Source organism: Leucopleurus acutus (assembly GCF_964270905.1).
Source record: "Leucopleurus acutus genome assembly, chromosome: 4".
In the NCBI taxonomy this organism is placed as follows: Eukaryota; Metazoa; Chordata; class Mammalia; order Artiodactyla; family Delphinidae; genus Leucopleurus; species Leucopleurus acutus.
In genome coordinates this window covers 127,678,968-127,691,115 of record NC_139146.1, presented here as the reverse complement: position 1 = coordinate 127,691,115, position 12,148 = coordinate 127,678,968, and the positions used below count along the sequence as shown (strand labels likewise).

General features: G+C 36.6%; 1 protein-coding gene across 4 annotated transcripts in view; it reads right to left on the bottom strand.

Annotated features, from left to right (window-relative positions):
* The window catches only part of LRBA (LPS responsive beige-like anchor protein), a 743,236-nt gene that overhangs the window by 626,564 nt on the left and 104,524 nt on the right, over positions 1-12,148 (bottom strand). The gene's annotated exons all lie outside the window — the stretch shown is intronic.

Sequence of the window (12,148 nt, the reverse complement as noted above, 5' to 3'; positions counted from 1 at the left end):
GCCACTTTGGAAAGCAATCTAGAAATTTCTTAAAAAGTTAAATGTAGAGTTACCATATTACCAGCAATTCCACTCTAGGTACCTATCCAAGAGAAAAAAAACATGTGTGCACATAAAACCTTGTACAGAAGGGTTCATAGCAGCATTGTGCATAACAGCCAAAAGGTGGAAACCATCAACTGACGAATAGATAAAATGTGATATACCCACAAAATATTATTTAGTAATAAAAAGGAATGAAGTATTAATGCATGCTACAACATGGGTGGACCCTGGAAACATTATGCTAACTGAAAAAACGTCAACCACAAAAGATCTCATACTGTATATTTTCCTTTACATGAATTGTCCAGAAGAGACAAATCTATACAAATAGAATTAGATTACAGTACTGGGAAGCAGGAAAAATCAGGAAGGACTGCTGATAACTACAGTACTTCTTTTGCGGATGAACATACTTTAACATTACAGAGTGGTAATGTTTGCACAACCTTGGGATACAATAAAAATCACTGAATTATACATAATAAACGGGTGAATGGTAAGATATGTGAATTATATCCCAATAAAACTTCTATTTTGAAAAACTCATTCAGAATAAAGGCTGTTCTGGGACCAATTAACAAAGCTTAAAAGTAAAACAAACTTCAGAGACCTTCAAGATGGCAGAGGAGTAAGATGTGGAGATCACCTTCCTCCCCAGAAATACATCAGAAATATATCTACACGTGAAACAATTCCTACAGAACACCTAATGAACGCTGGCAGAAGACCTCAGATTTCCCAAAAGGCAAGAACTTCCCCACGTACCTGGGTAGGGCAAAAGAAAAAAAACAAAAACAGAGACAAAAGGATAGGGACTGGACCTGCACCAGTGGGAGGGAGCTGTGAAGGAGGAAAGGTTTCCACACACTAGGAAGCTCCTTTGTGGGCGGAGACTGTGGGTGGCGGAGGCAGGGAGCTTCAGAGCCGTGGAGGAGAGTGCAGCAACAAGGGTGCAGAGGGCAAAGCGGAGACATTCCCACAAAGAGGATCGGTGCTGACCAGCACTCACCAGCCCGAAAGACTTGTCTGCTCACCCGCTGGGGTGGGTGGGGGCTGGGAGCTGAGGCTTGGGCTTCGGAGGTCAGATCCCAGGGAGAGGACTGGCGGCATGAACACAGCCTGAAGGGGCGAGTGAGCCACAACTAGCCAGTAGGGAGTCCGGTAAAAGTCTGGACCTGCCTAAGAGGCAAGAGACCATTGTTTCGGGGTGCGCAAGGAGAGGGGATTCAGAGCACCACCTAAATGAGCTCCACAAACAGGCGCAAGCTGCATCTATCAGCGCAGACACCAGAGACAGGCATGAGACACTAAGGCTGCTGCTGCAGCCACAAAGAAGCCTACGTGCAAGCACAGGTCACTATCCACATCTCCCATCCCAGGAGCCTGTGCAGCCCACCACTGCCAGGGTCCCGGGATCCAGGGACAACTTGCCGAGGGAGAACATATGGCAGGCCTCAGGCTGTTGCAACATCACACTGGCCTCTGCCACCGCAGGCTTCCCCGCATTCCCTACCTCTCCCTCCCCCAGGCCTGAGTGAGCCAGAGGCCCCTAATCAGCTGCTCCTTTAACCCCGTCCTGTCTGAGCAAAGAACAGATGCCCACAGGCGACCTACACGCAGAGGCGGGACCAAATCCAAAGCTGAACCCCGGGAGCTGTGTGAACAAAGAAGAGAAAGGGAAATCTCTCCATGCAACCTCAGGAGCAGCAGATTAAATCTCCACAATCAACTTGATGTACCCTACATCTGTGGAATACCTGAATAGACAACGAATCATCCCAAAATTGAGGTGGTGGACTTTGGAAGCAACTGTAGATTTCAGGTTTGCTTTCTGCATCTAATTTATTTCTGGTTTTATGTTTATCTAAGTTTAGTATTTAGAGCTTATTATCACTGGTAGATTTGTTTATTGATTTGGTTGCTCTCTTCCTTTTTTTTTTAATATATATTTCTTTTTCCTTTTTTTCTTTTTGTGAGTGTGTGTGCGCATGCTTCTTTGTCTAATTTTGTCTGCAGAGCTTTCCTTTTACCATTTGTCCTAGGGTTCTGTCTTTCCATTTTTTGTTTGTTTTGTTGGCTTTTTCTTTTTTTAGTATAGTTTTTAGCACTTGTTATCATTGGTGGATTTGTTTATTGCTTTGGTGGCTCTCTTCTTTCTTTTATTACTTTTTTATTTTTAATAATATTTAATTATTTATCTTAATAACTTTAATTTATTGGTTTATTTACTTCTTTATTCTTTCTTTCTTTCCTTTTTTTTTCTACCCTTTTCTTCTAAGCTGTGTGGCTGACAGGGTCTTGGTGCTCTGCCCGGGTGTCAGCCCTGAGCCCCTTAGGTGGGAGAGCTGAGTTCAGGACATTAGAACACCAGAGACCTCCCAGCTACACGTAATATCAAATGGCAAAAGCTCTCCCAGAGATCTCCATCTCAACACTAAGACCCAACTCCACTCAACGACCAGCAAGCTACAAGGCTGGACACCCCATGCCAAACAACTAGCAAGACAGGAACACAACCACAATCATTAGCAGAGAGGCTTCCTAAAATCGTAATAAGGTCACAGACACCCCAAAACACACCACTGGACACGGTCCTGCCCACCAGAAAGACAATATCCAGCTTCACCCACCAAAACACAGGCACGAGTCCCATCCACCAGGAAGCCTACACAACCCACTGAACCAACCTTACCCACTGGCAGCAGACACCAAAAACAACAGGAACTAAGAACATGCAGCCTGCGAAAAGGAGACCCCAAACACACTAAGTTAATCAAAACAGAAGAGAGAGAAATACACAGCAGATGAAGGAGCAAAGTAAAAGCCCACCAGACCAAACAAATGAAGAGAAAATAGGCAGTCTACCTGAAAAGAATTCAGAGTAATGATAGTAAACAAAATGGAAAATCTTCAAAATAGAATAGAGAAAATACAAGAAATGTTTAACAAGTAGATACAAGAACTAAAGAGCAAACAAACAGTGAAGAACAACATAATAAATGAAATTTAAAATTCTCTAAAAGAAATCAATAGCAGAATAACTGAGGCAGAAGAACAGATAAGTGACCTGGAAAATAAAATAGTGGAAATAACTACCACATAGCAGAATAAGAAATAATAATGAAAAGAATAGAGGACAGTCTCAGAGACCTCTGGGACAATACTGAACACACCAATAGTCGAATTACAGTGGTCCCAGAAGAAGAAGAGAAAAAGAATGGTACTGAGAAAATATTTGAAGAGATTATAGTTGAAAACTTCCCTAATATGGGAAAGGAAATAGTCAATCAAGTCCAGGAAGCACAGAGAGTCCCATACAGGATAAATCCAAGGAAAAACACACCAAGACACCTATTAATCAAGCTATCAAAAATTAAATACAAAGAATAAATATTAAAAGCAGCAAAGGAAAGCAACAAGTAACATACAAGGGAATCCCCATGTTACTATTTGATTTCTTAGCAGAAACTCTGCAAGCAGGAAGGATGTGGCAGGACATATTTAAAGTGATGAATGGGAAAAACCCACAACCAAAATTACTCTACCTAGCAAGCATCTAATTCAGATTTGACAGAGAAATTAAAACCCTTACAAACAAGCAAAATCTAAGAGACTTTAGCACCACCAAACCAGCTTTACAACAAATGCTAAAGGAACTTCCCTAGGGAGGAAAACAAGAGAAGGAAAAGACCTACAATAACAAACCCAAAACAATTAAGAAAATGGTAATAGGAACATACATATCAATAATTACCTTAAATGCAAATGGATTAAATGCTCCAACCAAAAGACACAGACTGGCTGAATAGATACAAAAAACAAGACCCGTATACATACTGTCTACAAGAGACCCAATTCAGACCTACAGACACATACAAACTGAAAGTAAGGGGATGGAAAAAGATATTCCATGCAATGGAAATCAAAGAAAGCTGGAGTAGCAATTCTCATCTCAGGCAAAATAGATGTTTAAATAAAGACGATTAGAAGAGACAGAGAAGGACACTACATAATGATCAAGGGATCAATGCAAGAATATATAACACTTGTAAATATTAATGCACCCAACACAGGAGCACCTCAATACATAAGGCAAATGCTAACAGCCATAAAAGGGGAAATCAACAGTAACACAATAATAGTAACGGACTTTAACACCCCATTTTCACCAAAGGACAGATCATCCAAAATGAAAATAAATAAGGAAACACAAGCTTTAAATGCTACATTAAACAACATGGACTTAATTGATATTTATAGGACATTCCATCCAAAAACAACAGAATACACATTTTTCTCAAGTGCTCATGGAACATTCTCCAGGATACACCATGTCTTGGGTCACAAATCAAGAGTTCGTAAATTTAAGAAAATTTAAATCATATCAAGTATCTTTTCTGACCACAACGCTATGAGACTAGATATCACTTACAGGAAAAAATCTGTAAAAAATACAAACACATGGAGGCTAAATAATACACTACTTAATAACCAAGAGATCACTGAAGAAATCAAAGAGGAAATCAAAAAATACCTAGAATGACAATGAAAAATACCTAGAATGACAAAAAATACCTAGAATGACAATGAAAACACGACAACCCAAAACCTAAGGGATGCAGCAAAAGCAGTTCTAAGATCAAAGTTTATAGCAATAAAATCCTACCTCAAGAAACAAAAAACATCTCAAATAAACAACCTAAGCTTACACCTAAAGCAATTAGAGAAAAAAGAACAAAAAAACCCCAAAAGTTAGCAGAAGGAAAGAAATCATAAGGGGCAGATCAGAAATAAATGAAAAAGAAATGAAGGAAACAACAGCAAAGATCAATAAAAGTAAAAGCTGGTTCTTTGAGAATATAAACAAAATTGATAAACCATTAGCCAGACTCATCAAAAAAAAAAAAAAACGAAGACTCAAATCAATAGAATGAGAAATGAAAAAGGAGAAGTAAAAACTGACACTGCAGAAATACAAAGGATCATGAGAGATTACTACAAGCAACTATATGCCAATAAAATGGACAACCTGGAAGAAATGGACAAATTATTAGAAAAGCACAACCTTCCCAGACTCTACCAGGAAGGAAGAGAAAATACACACAGACCAAACACAAGCACTGAAATTGAGACTGTGATTAAAAATCTTTCAACAAACAAAAGCCCAGGACCAGATGGCTTCACAGGCAAATTCTATCAAACATTAAAAGAGCTAACACCTATCCTTCTCAAACTCTTCCAAAATATAGCATTGGGAGGAACACTTCCAAACTCATTCTACGAGGCCACTATAACCCTGATACCAGAACCACACAAAGATGTCACAATAAAAGAAAACTACAGACCAATATCACTGATGAACATAGATGTGAAAATCCTCAACAACATACTAGCAAACAGAATCCAACAGCATATTAAAAAGATCATTCACCATGATCAAGTGGGGTGTATCCCAGGAATGCTAGGATTCTTCAATATACACAAATAAATCGATGTGATAAACCATATTAACAAATTGAGGAAGAAAAACCATATGATCATCTTAATAGATGCAGAAAAAGTTTTTGACAAAATTCAACACCCATTTATGATAAAAAAACCCTCCAGAAAGTAGGCATAGAGGAACTTACCTCAATATAATAAAGGCCATATATGACAAACCCACAGCCAACATCATTCTCAATGGTGAAAAACTGAAACCATTTCCTCTAACATCAGGAACAAGACAAGGTTGTCCACTCTCACCACTAACATTCAACACAGTTTTGGAAGTCCTAGCCACAGCAATCAGAGAAGAAAATGAAATAAAAGGAATCCAAATCATAAAAGAAGTAAAGCTGTCACTATTTGCAGATGACATGGTACTATACATAGAGAATCCTAAAGATGCTACCAGGAAACTACTAGAGCTAATCAATGAATTTGGTAGAGTAGCAGGATACAAAATTAATGCACAGATATCTCTTGCATTCCTATACACTAATGATGAAAAATCTGAAACAGAAATTAAGTAAACACTCCCATTTACCACTGCAACAAAAAGAATAAACTACCTAGGAATAAACCTACCTAAGGAGGCAAAAGACATGTATGCAGAAACTATAAGACACTACAGAGAAATTAAAGATGATACAAACAGATGGAGACATATACCATGTTCTTGGATTGGAAGAATCAACATTGTGAAAATGACTAAAATACCCAAAGCAAACTACAGATTCAATGCACTCCCTCCCTATAAAACTACCAGTGGCATTTTTCACAGAACTAGAACAAAAAATTTCACAATTTGTATGGAAGCAGAAAAGGCACCAAATAGCCAAAGCATTCTTGAGAAAGAAAAACAGAGTTGGAGGAAACAGTCCCCCTGACTACAGACTATACTACAAAGCTACAGTAATCAAGACAGTATGGTACTGGCACAAAAACAGAAATATAGATCAATGGAACAGGATAATAATCCCAGAGATAAACCCACGCACATATGGTCACCTTACTTTTGATAAAGAAGGCAAGAATATACCATGGAGAAAAGACAGCCTCTTCAATAAGTGGTGCTGGGAAAACTGGACAGCTATAGGTAAAAGAATGAAAGTAGAACACTCCCTAACACCATACACAAAAATAAACTCAAATGGATTAAAACTAAATGTAAGGCCAGAGACTATATATCTCTTACAGGAAAACACAGGCAGAACACTCTATGACATAAATCACAGCAAGATCCTTTTTGACCTACCTCCTAGAGAAATGGAACTAAAAACAAAAATAAACAAATGGGACCTAATGAAACTTAAAATCTTTTGCACAGCAAAGGAAACCATAAACAAGATGAAAAGACAACCCTCAGGATGGGAGAAAATATTTGCAAATGAAGCAAATGACAAAGGATTAATCTCCAAAATATACAAGCAGCTCATGCAGCTCAATATCAAGAAAACAAACAACCCAATCCAAAAATGGGCAGAAGACCTAAATAGATGTTTCTCCAAAGAAGATATACAGATTGCCAACAAACACATGAAAGGATGCTCAACATCACTAATCATTAGAGAAATGCAAATCAAAACTACAATGAGATATCACCTCACACCGGTCAGAATGGCCATCTTCCAAAAATCTACAAACAATAAATGTTGGAGAGGTTGCGGAGAAAAGGGGACCCTCTTGCACTGCTGGTGGGAATGTAAATTGATACAGCCACTATGGAGGACAGTATGGAGGTTCCTGAAAAAACTAAAAATAGAACTACCATACGACCCAGCAATCCCACTACTGGGCATATACCCTGAGAAAACCATAATTCAAAAAGAGTCATGTACCACAATGTTCACTGCAGCTGTATTGACAATAGCCAGGACATGGAAGCAACCTAAGTATCCATCGACAGAGGAATGGATAAAGAAGATGTGGCACATATATACAATGAAATATTACTCAGCCATGAAAAGGAACGAAATTGGGTCATTTGTAGCAAGGTGGATGGACCTAGAGTCTGTCATAGAGTGATGTAAGTCAGAAATAGAAAAACAAATACCATATGCTAACACATATATACGGAATCTAAAAAAAAAAAAAAAAAAACATGATTCTGGAGAACCTAGGGCCAGGACAGGAATAAAGACGCAGACATAGAGAATGGACTTGAGGATATGGGGGGGAAAGGTAAACTGGGACAAAGTGAGAGAGTGGCATGAACTTATAAATACTACCAAATGTAAAATAGATAGCTAGTGGGAAGCAGCTGCAGAGCACAGGGAGATCAGCTTGGTGCTCTGTGACCACCTAGAGGGGCAGGATAGGGAGGGTGGGAGGGAGACGCATGAGGGAGGAGATACGGGTATATATGTATATGTACAGCTGATTCACTTTTTTATAAAGCAGAAACTAACACAGCACTGTAAAGCAATTATACTCCAATAAAGATGTTAAAAATGAAAACATATTTACAATATGTTAAAAACCATTGTATGTTGAAATAGATTTATGAAAAGCTATTAAAAAAAAAAAGGAAGAAACGAAATTGAGTTATTTGTAGTGAGGTGAATGGACCTAGAGTCTGTCATACAGAGTGAGGTAAGTCAGAAAGAGATAAACAAATACCGTATGGTAACACATATATATGGAATCTAAAAAAAAAAAAAAAAAAAAACACAATGGTTCTGAAGAACCTAAGGCAGGACAGGAACAAAGCCGCAGATGTAGAGAATGGACTTCAGGACACAGGGAGGGGGAAGGGTAAGCTGGGACGAAGTGAGAGAGTGGCATGGACATATATACACTACCAAATGTAAAATAGATACCTAGTGGGAAGCAGCCACATAGCACAGGGAGATCAGCTCAGTGCTTTGTGACCACCTAGATGGGTGGGATAGGGAGGGTGGGAGGGAGACACAAGAGGGAGGAGATATGGGGATATATGTATATGTATAGCTGATTCACTTTGTTATAAAGCAGAAACTAACACACCATTGTAAAGCAGTTATGCTCCAATAAAGATGTTAAAAAAATAAAATTAAAAATAAATGGCGAAATAAAACAAACTTCACATAAATAAACTTAACTGAAAGTAATCTACTGACTAGCAGAACAAAGCCCAACGATCTTTAAAAAAAAAAGCAACAGAATCCAGACATTTACGTGGTAAAAATCATAATGTCCAGTATTTAATCCAAAATTACTAAACAAACCATAAAGTCTGAAACAACCAGCAGACTATCAGTAAATAAAAATAAACCCAGAAATACAGATGATGAAATTAGAAGAAAAAGACATTAGAATAGTCACAACTATGGTCAGGTATTTTTTTTAAGACAACATTGAAAGGAGAAAAATAGATAATGATAATTATCAAAATTTATCAGGACACAAAATATTTGAAATGAATAATTCACTTGATAGAATTAATGGCAATAAGTCATTTGATAAAGAAGGATTAGTGAACATAAAGATAATACCATGAAAACAATCCAAAGCAAAACATTTCTTATAAATCAGGCAAAAAATAGCATCTCAATGCTCTGTTTGCTTGTATCTAACATCTAAAATAAATGTAATATGAATTCTAGAAGAAGATAAAAAACAGAAAATATATTAAAGAAATAATAGCAAAAAGTTTCATATTTCACCAAAACCATAAACCCACAGAACTGAGCAGTTCAAATAATCTAAAGGAGGCTAAACATGCACACACACACACACATATAAACCCATACCAACATATACTATATTCTATATAGATACTATATACTATATTCTATAGTCTATATACTATATACTATATTCATTCAAAAATCAGTGACAAGAGTAAATCTTAAAACCAGCAAGAGAAAAGAAAGACATATTACATATAGAGGAAGACCACACACTTCTTGATAGAAACTATGCAAGTCAGTTAAACAAAAGAATATCTTGAAAAAGCTCAAAAAAGAAAACTGTCACCCTCAAATTTTATAATCAGTAAAACTATTTTTCAAAGCTGAAAGAAGAACAAAGGCTTTTTCAGACAAATGAAAGCTCAGAAAAGCCACTGACAGTAAATCTCCATTATAAGAAATAATAAAACAATTCAAATGGAAGGAAAATGATATGAGACAGAAACATGAATCTACACAAAGATGTATCCTAGAAATGGTGAATACATAGATAAATACAAAGTATATGATCTTCCTCACTTTAATTTTTTTTTAAATATAAATGAATGAATCAAAAATAATAAAAATGTATCAAAAGGACCATAATATATGAAGAAGTAAAATCTACAAAAATAACAAAACCGAGGACACGAAGGGGAATTGCAGGATTATGTTGGAAGGGTCTTACACTGCACAATGTCATTTACTGGTAGACTACGATAAGTTAAAGTTTAAAAAAAAACTAATAAACCAATAGTAGAAATAAGTGAAATACTAAATAATAGGCAATCTAAATCAAAGCAGAGAAAGAGGAAAGAATCAAAGAACAGACAAAAGAAACAGAAAACAAATAGCAAGACAGTAGATTTAAGTCCCACAATATCTATACTTATTCATACACTGTATGTAAATTATGTGAACATTCCAATGAAAGGCAGAGATTGACTGACTCAATAAAAAAGCAAGACTCATTTTACAAAATTCAGTATCCTTCTAATAAAAATTCTCAGAAAACTAGAAATAGAAAAGAAATTTCTCAACTTGAAAAAGCGTCTATAAAATATGTATGAATGCTTTCCCTCCAAAATCAGGAACAAGGCAAAAATGTCTACTCTTGTCATTTATATTTTATTTATCCTGGAGGTCCTATTTAGTACAATAAGGGAAAAAAGAGAAAAGGCATACAGATTGGATATGAAGAAGTAAAGCTTACAGTCTACATGAACGTGTATGTAGAAAATACTAAAACAGCAACAACAGAAAACTAGTAAAACTAATAAGCAAGTTCAGCAAGGTCTTGTTAAAAAGTCAATAAAACTCAACTACATTTCTATACACTAGAAACAAATGCTTGGAAATTAACTTTTTTAAAAGTGCGACTTAAGATATTACCTAAAAAACATAAAATATTTAAAAATACATTTAACAAAATGTATGCATGACCTGTACAATGAAAACCAAAAAACACTGCTGGGAGATATTAATAAAGATCTAAGTAAATAAAGATATCATGGTCACAGATTGGATAATTCAGTATTAGTGAGATGTCAATTATCCTCTAACTGATCTATACGTTAATACAGTACCAAATAAAACCCCCAGTAGACTTTTTTGTAGAAAGCGATAAGCTGGTTCTAAAATACATCTAGAGGCTTCCCTGGAGGTGTGGTTGAGAGTCCGCATGCTGATGCAGGGGACACGGGTTTGTGCCCCGGTCCGGGAAGATGCCACATGCCATGGAGCGGCTGGGCCCGTGAGCTATGGCCGCTGAGCCTGCGCATCCAGAGCCTGTGCTCCACAACGGGAGAGGCCACAACAGTGAGAGGCCAGCGTACCGCAAAAAAAAAAAAAAAAAAAAAAACCAGAACGAGAAACTTCTAGGGACCCACTCAAATGTCTAATATTAAAGAGACCAGCAATACCAGGTGTTAACAGGATGTGAAGTAAGTAGAAAACTCATACATTGCTTGTAGAAATGAAAAATTGTGCAACTACCTTGGAAAAGAGCTTGGCAGTTTCAGCTGCCATACCAGTTAACAATTCCACTCTTACATATTTATGAAATACACAAAGAATTGTACAGCAATATTCATAGCAGCTTGTTCATAATAGCCAAAATCTGGAAACAACCCAAATATTCATCAAGAGATGAATGGGTTAAAAAGTTGTGATATACTCATACAAAGGAACACTACTTAGCAATAAATAAGAGGGAATTACTAATACAAAACAACATAGATGAATCTTAAAACATGCTAAGAAGAAACCAAACTCCAAGGAGCACACATTGCATGATTCTATTTACATAAAACCGTATTAAAAACAAATCTATTTGATAGTGACAGAAACAGATCAGTAGTTGCCCGTCAACAGAAACGGGGTGGGGTTAGAGAAGCACAAGGAACTGACTAGGAAAGAGCAGAGAGGTACCTTTTGCTGTGATAGAAATGTTCTATGTCTTGATTGCTGCATTATACTTTTGTCAAAACTAATTAAAATATGTATACTTTATTGACTCCAACAGTATGTAAATTAATGCAAGTTGATTTTGTTTTCAAAGGAACATAACAGACAAATCACTCCCTGAAACCAAACTAGATTAACAATGGCTTAACCTAAAGGTTCCCAAACTTCCTTGATTCATGACACTCTTAGCTTCACAGTAATTTTTTATGGTGTTCCAGACCAAAATAAATATTGAACATTTCTGTTTATTAGTTTGACCCAACTAATATTTATATTTTAACAATTTATTAGCCATTTGAAAAACGTAATGCACAAATTGAAAAAAGATGTTTCCTTCATTATTATATTAGCAAAATTATCTATTAATGGGATGTATATGCATCTTGGGTACTGCACAAATTCTCAAATTTTGGAATCAGATTTCATAGCTCATCCTCATTTCCTGTTCCACACTGATTTTCACATGGTACTTGCTCTTTATCACAGCAAGCATTAAAAACTTA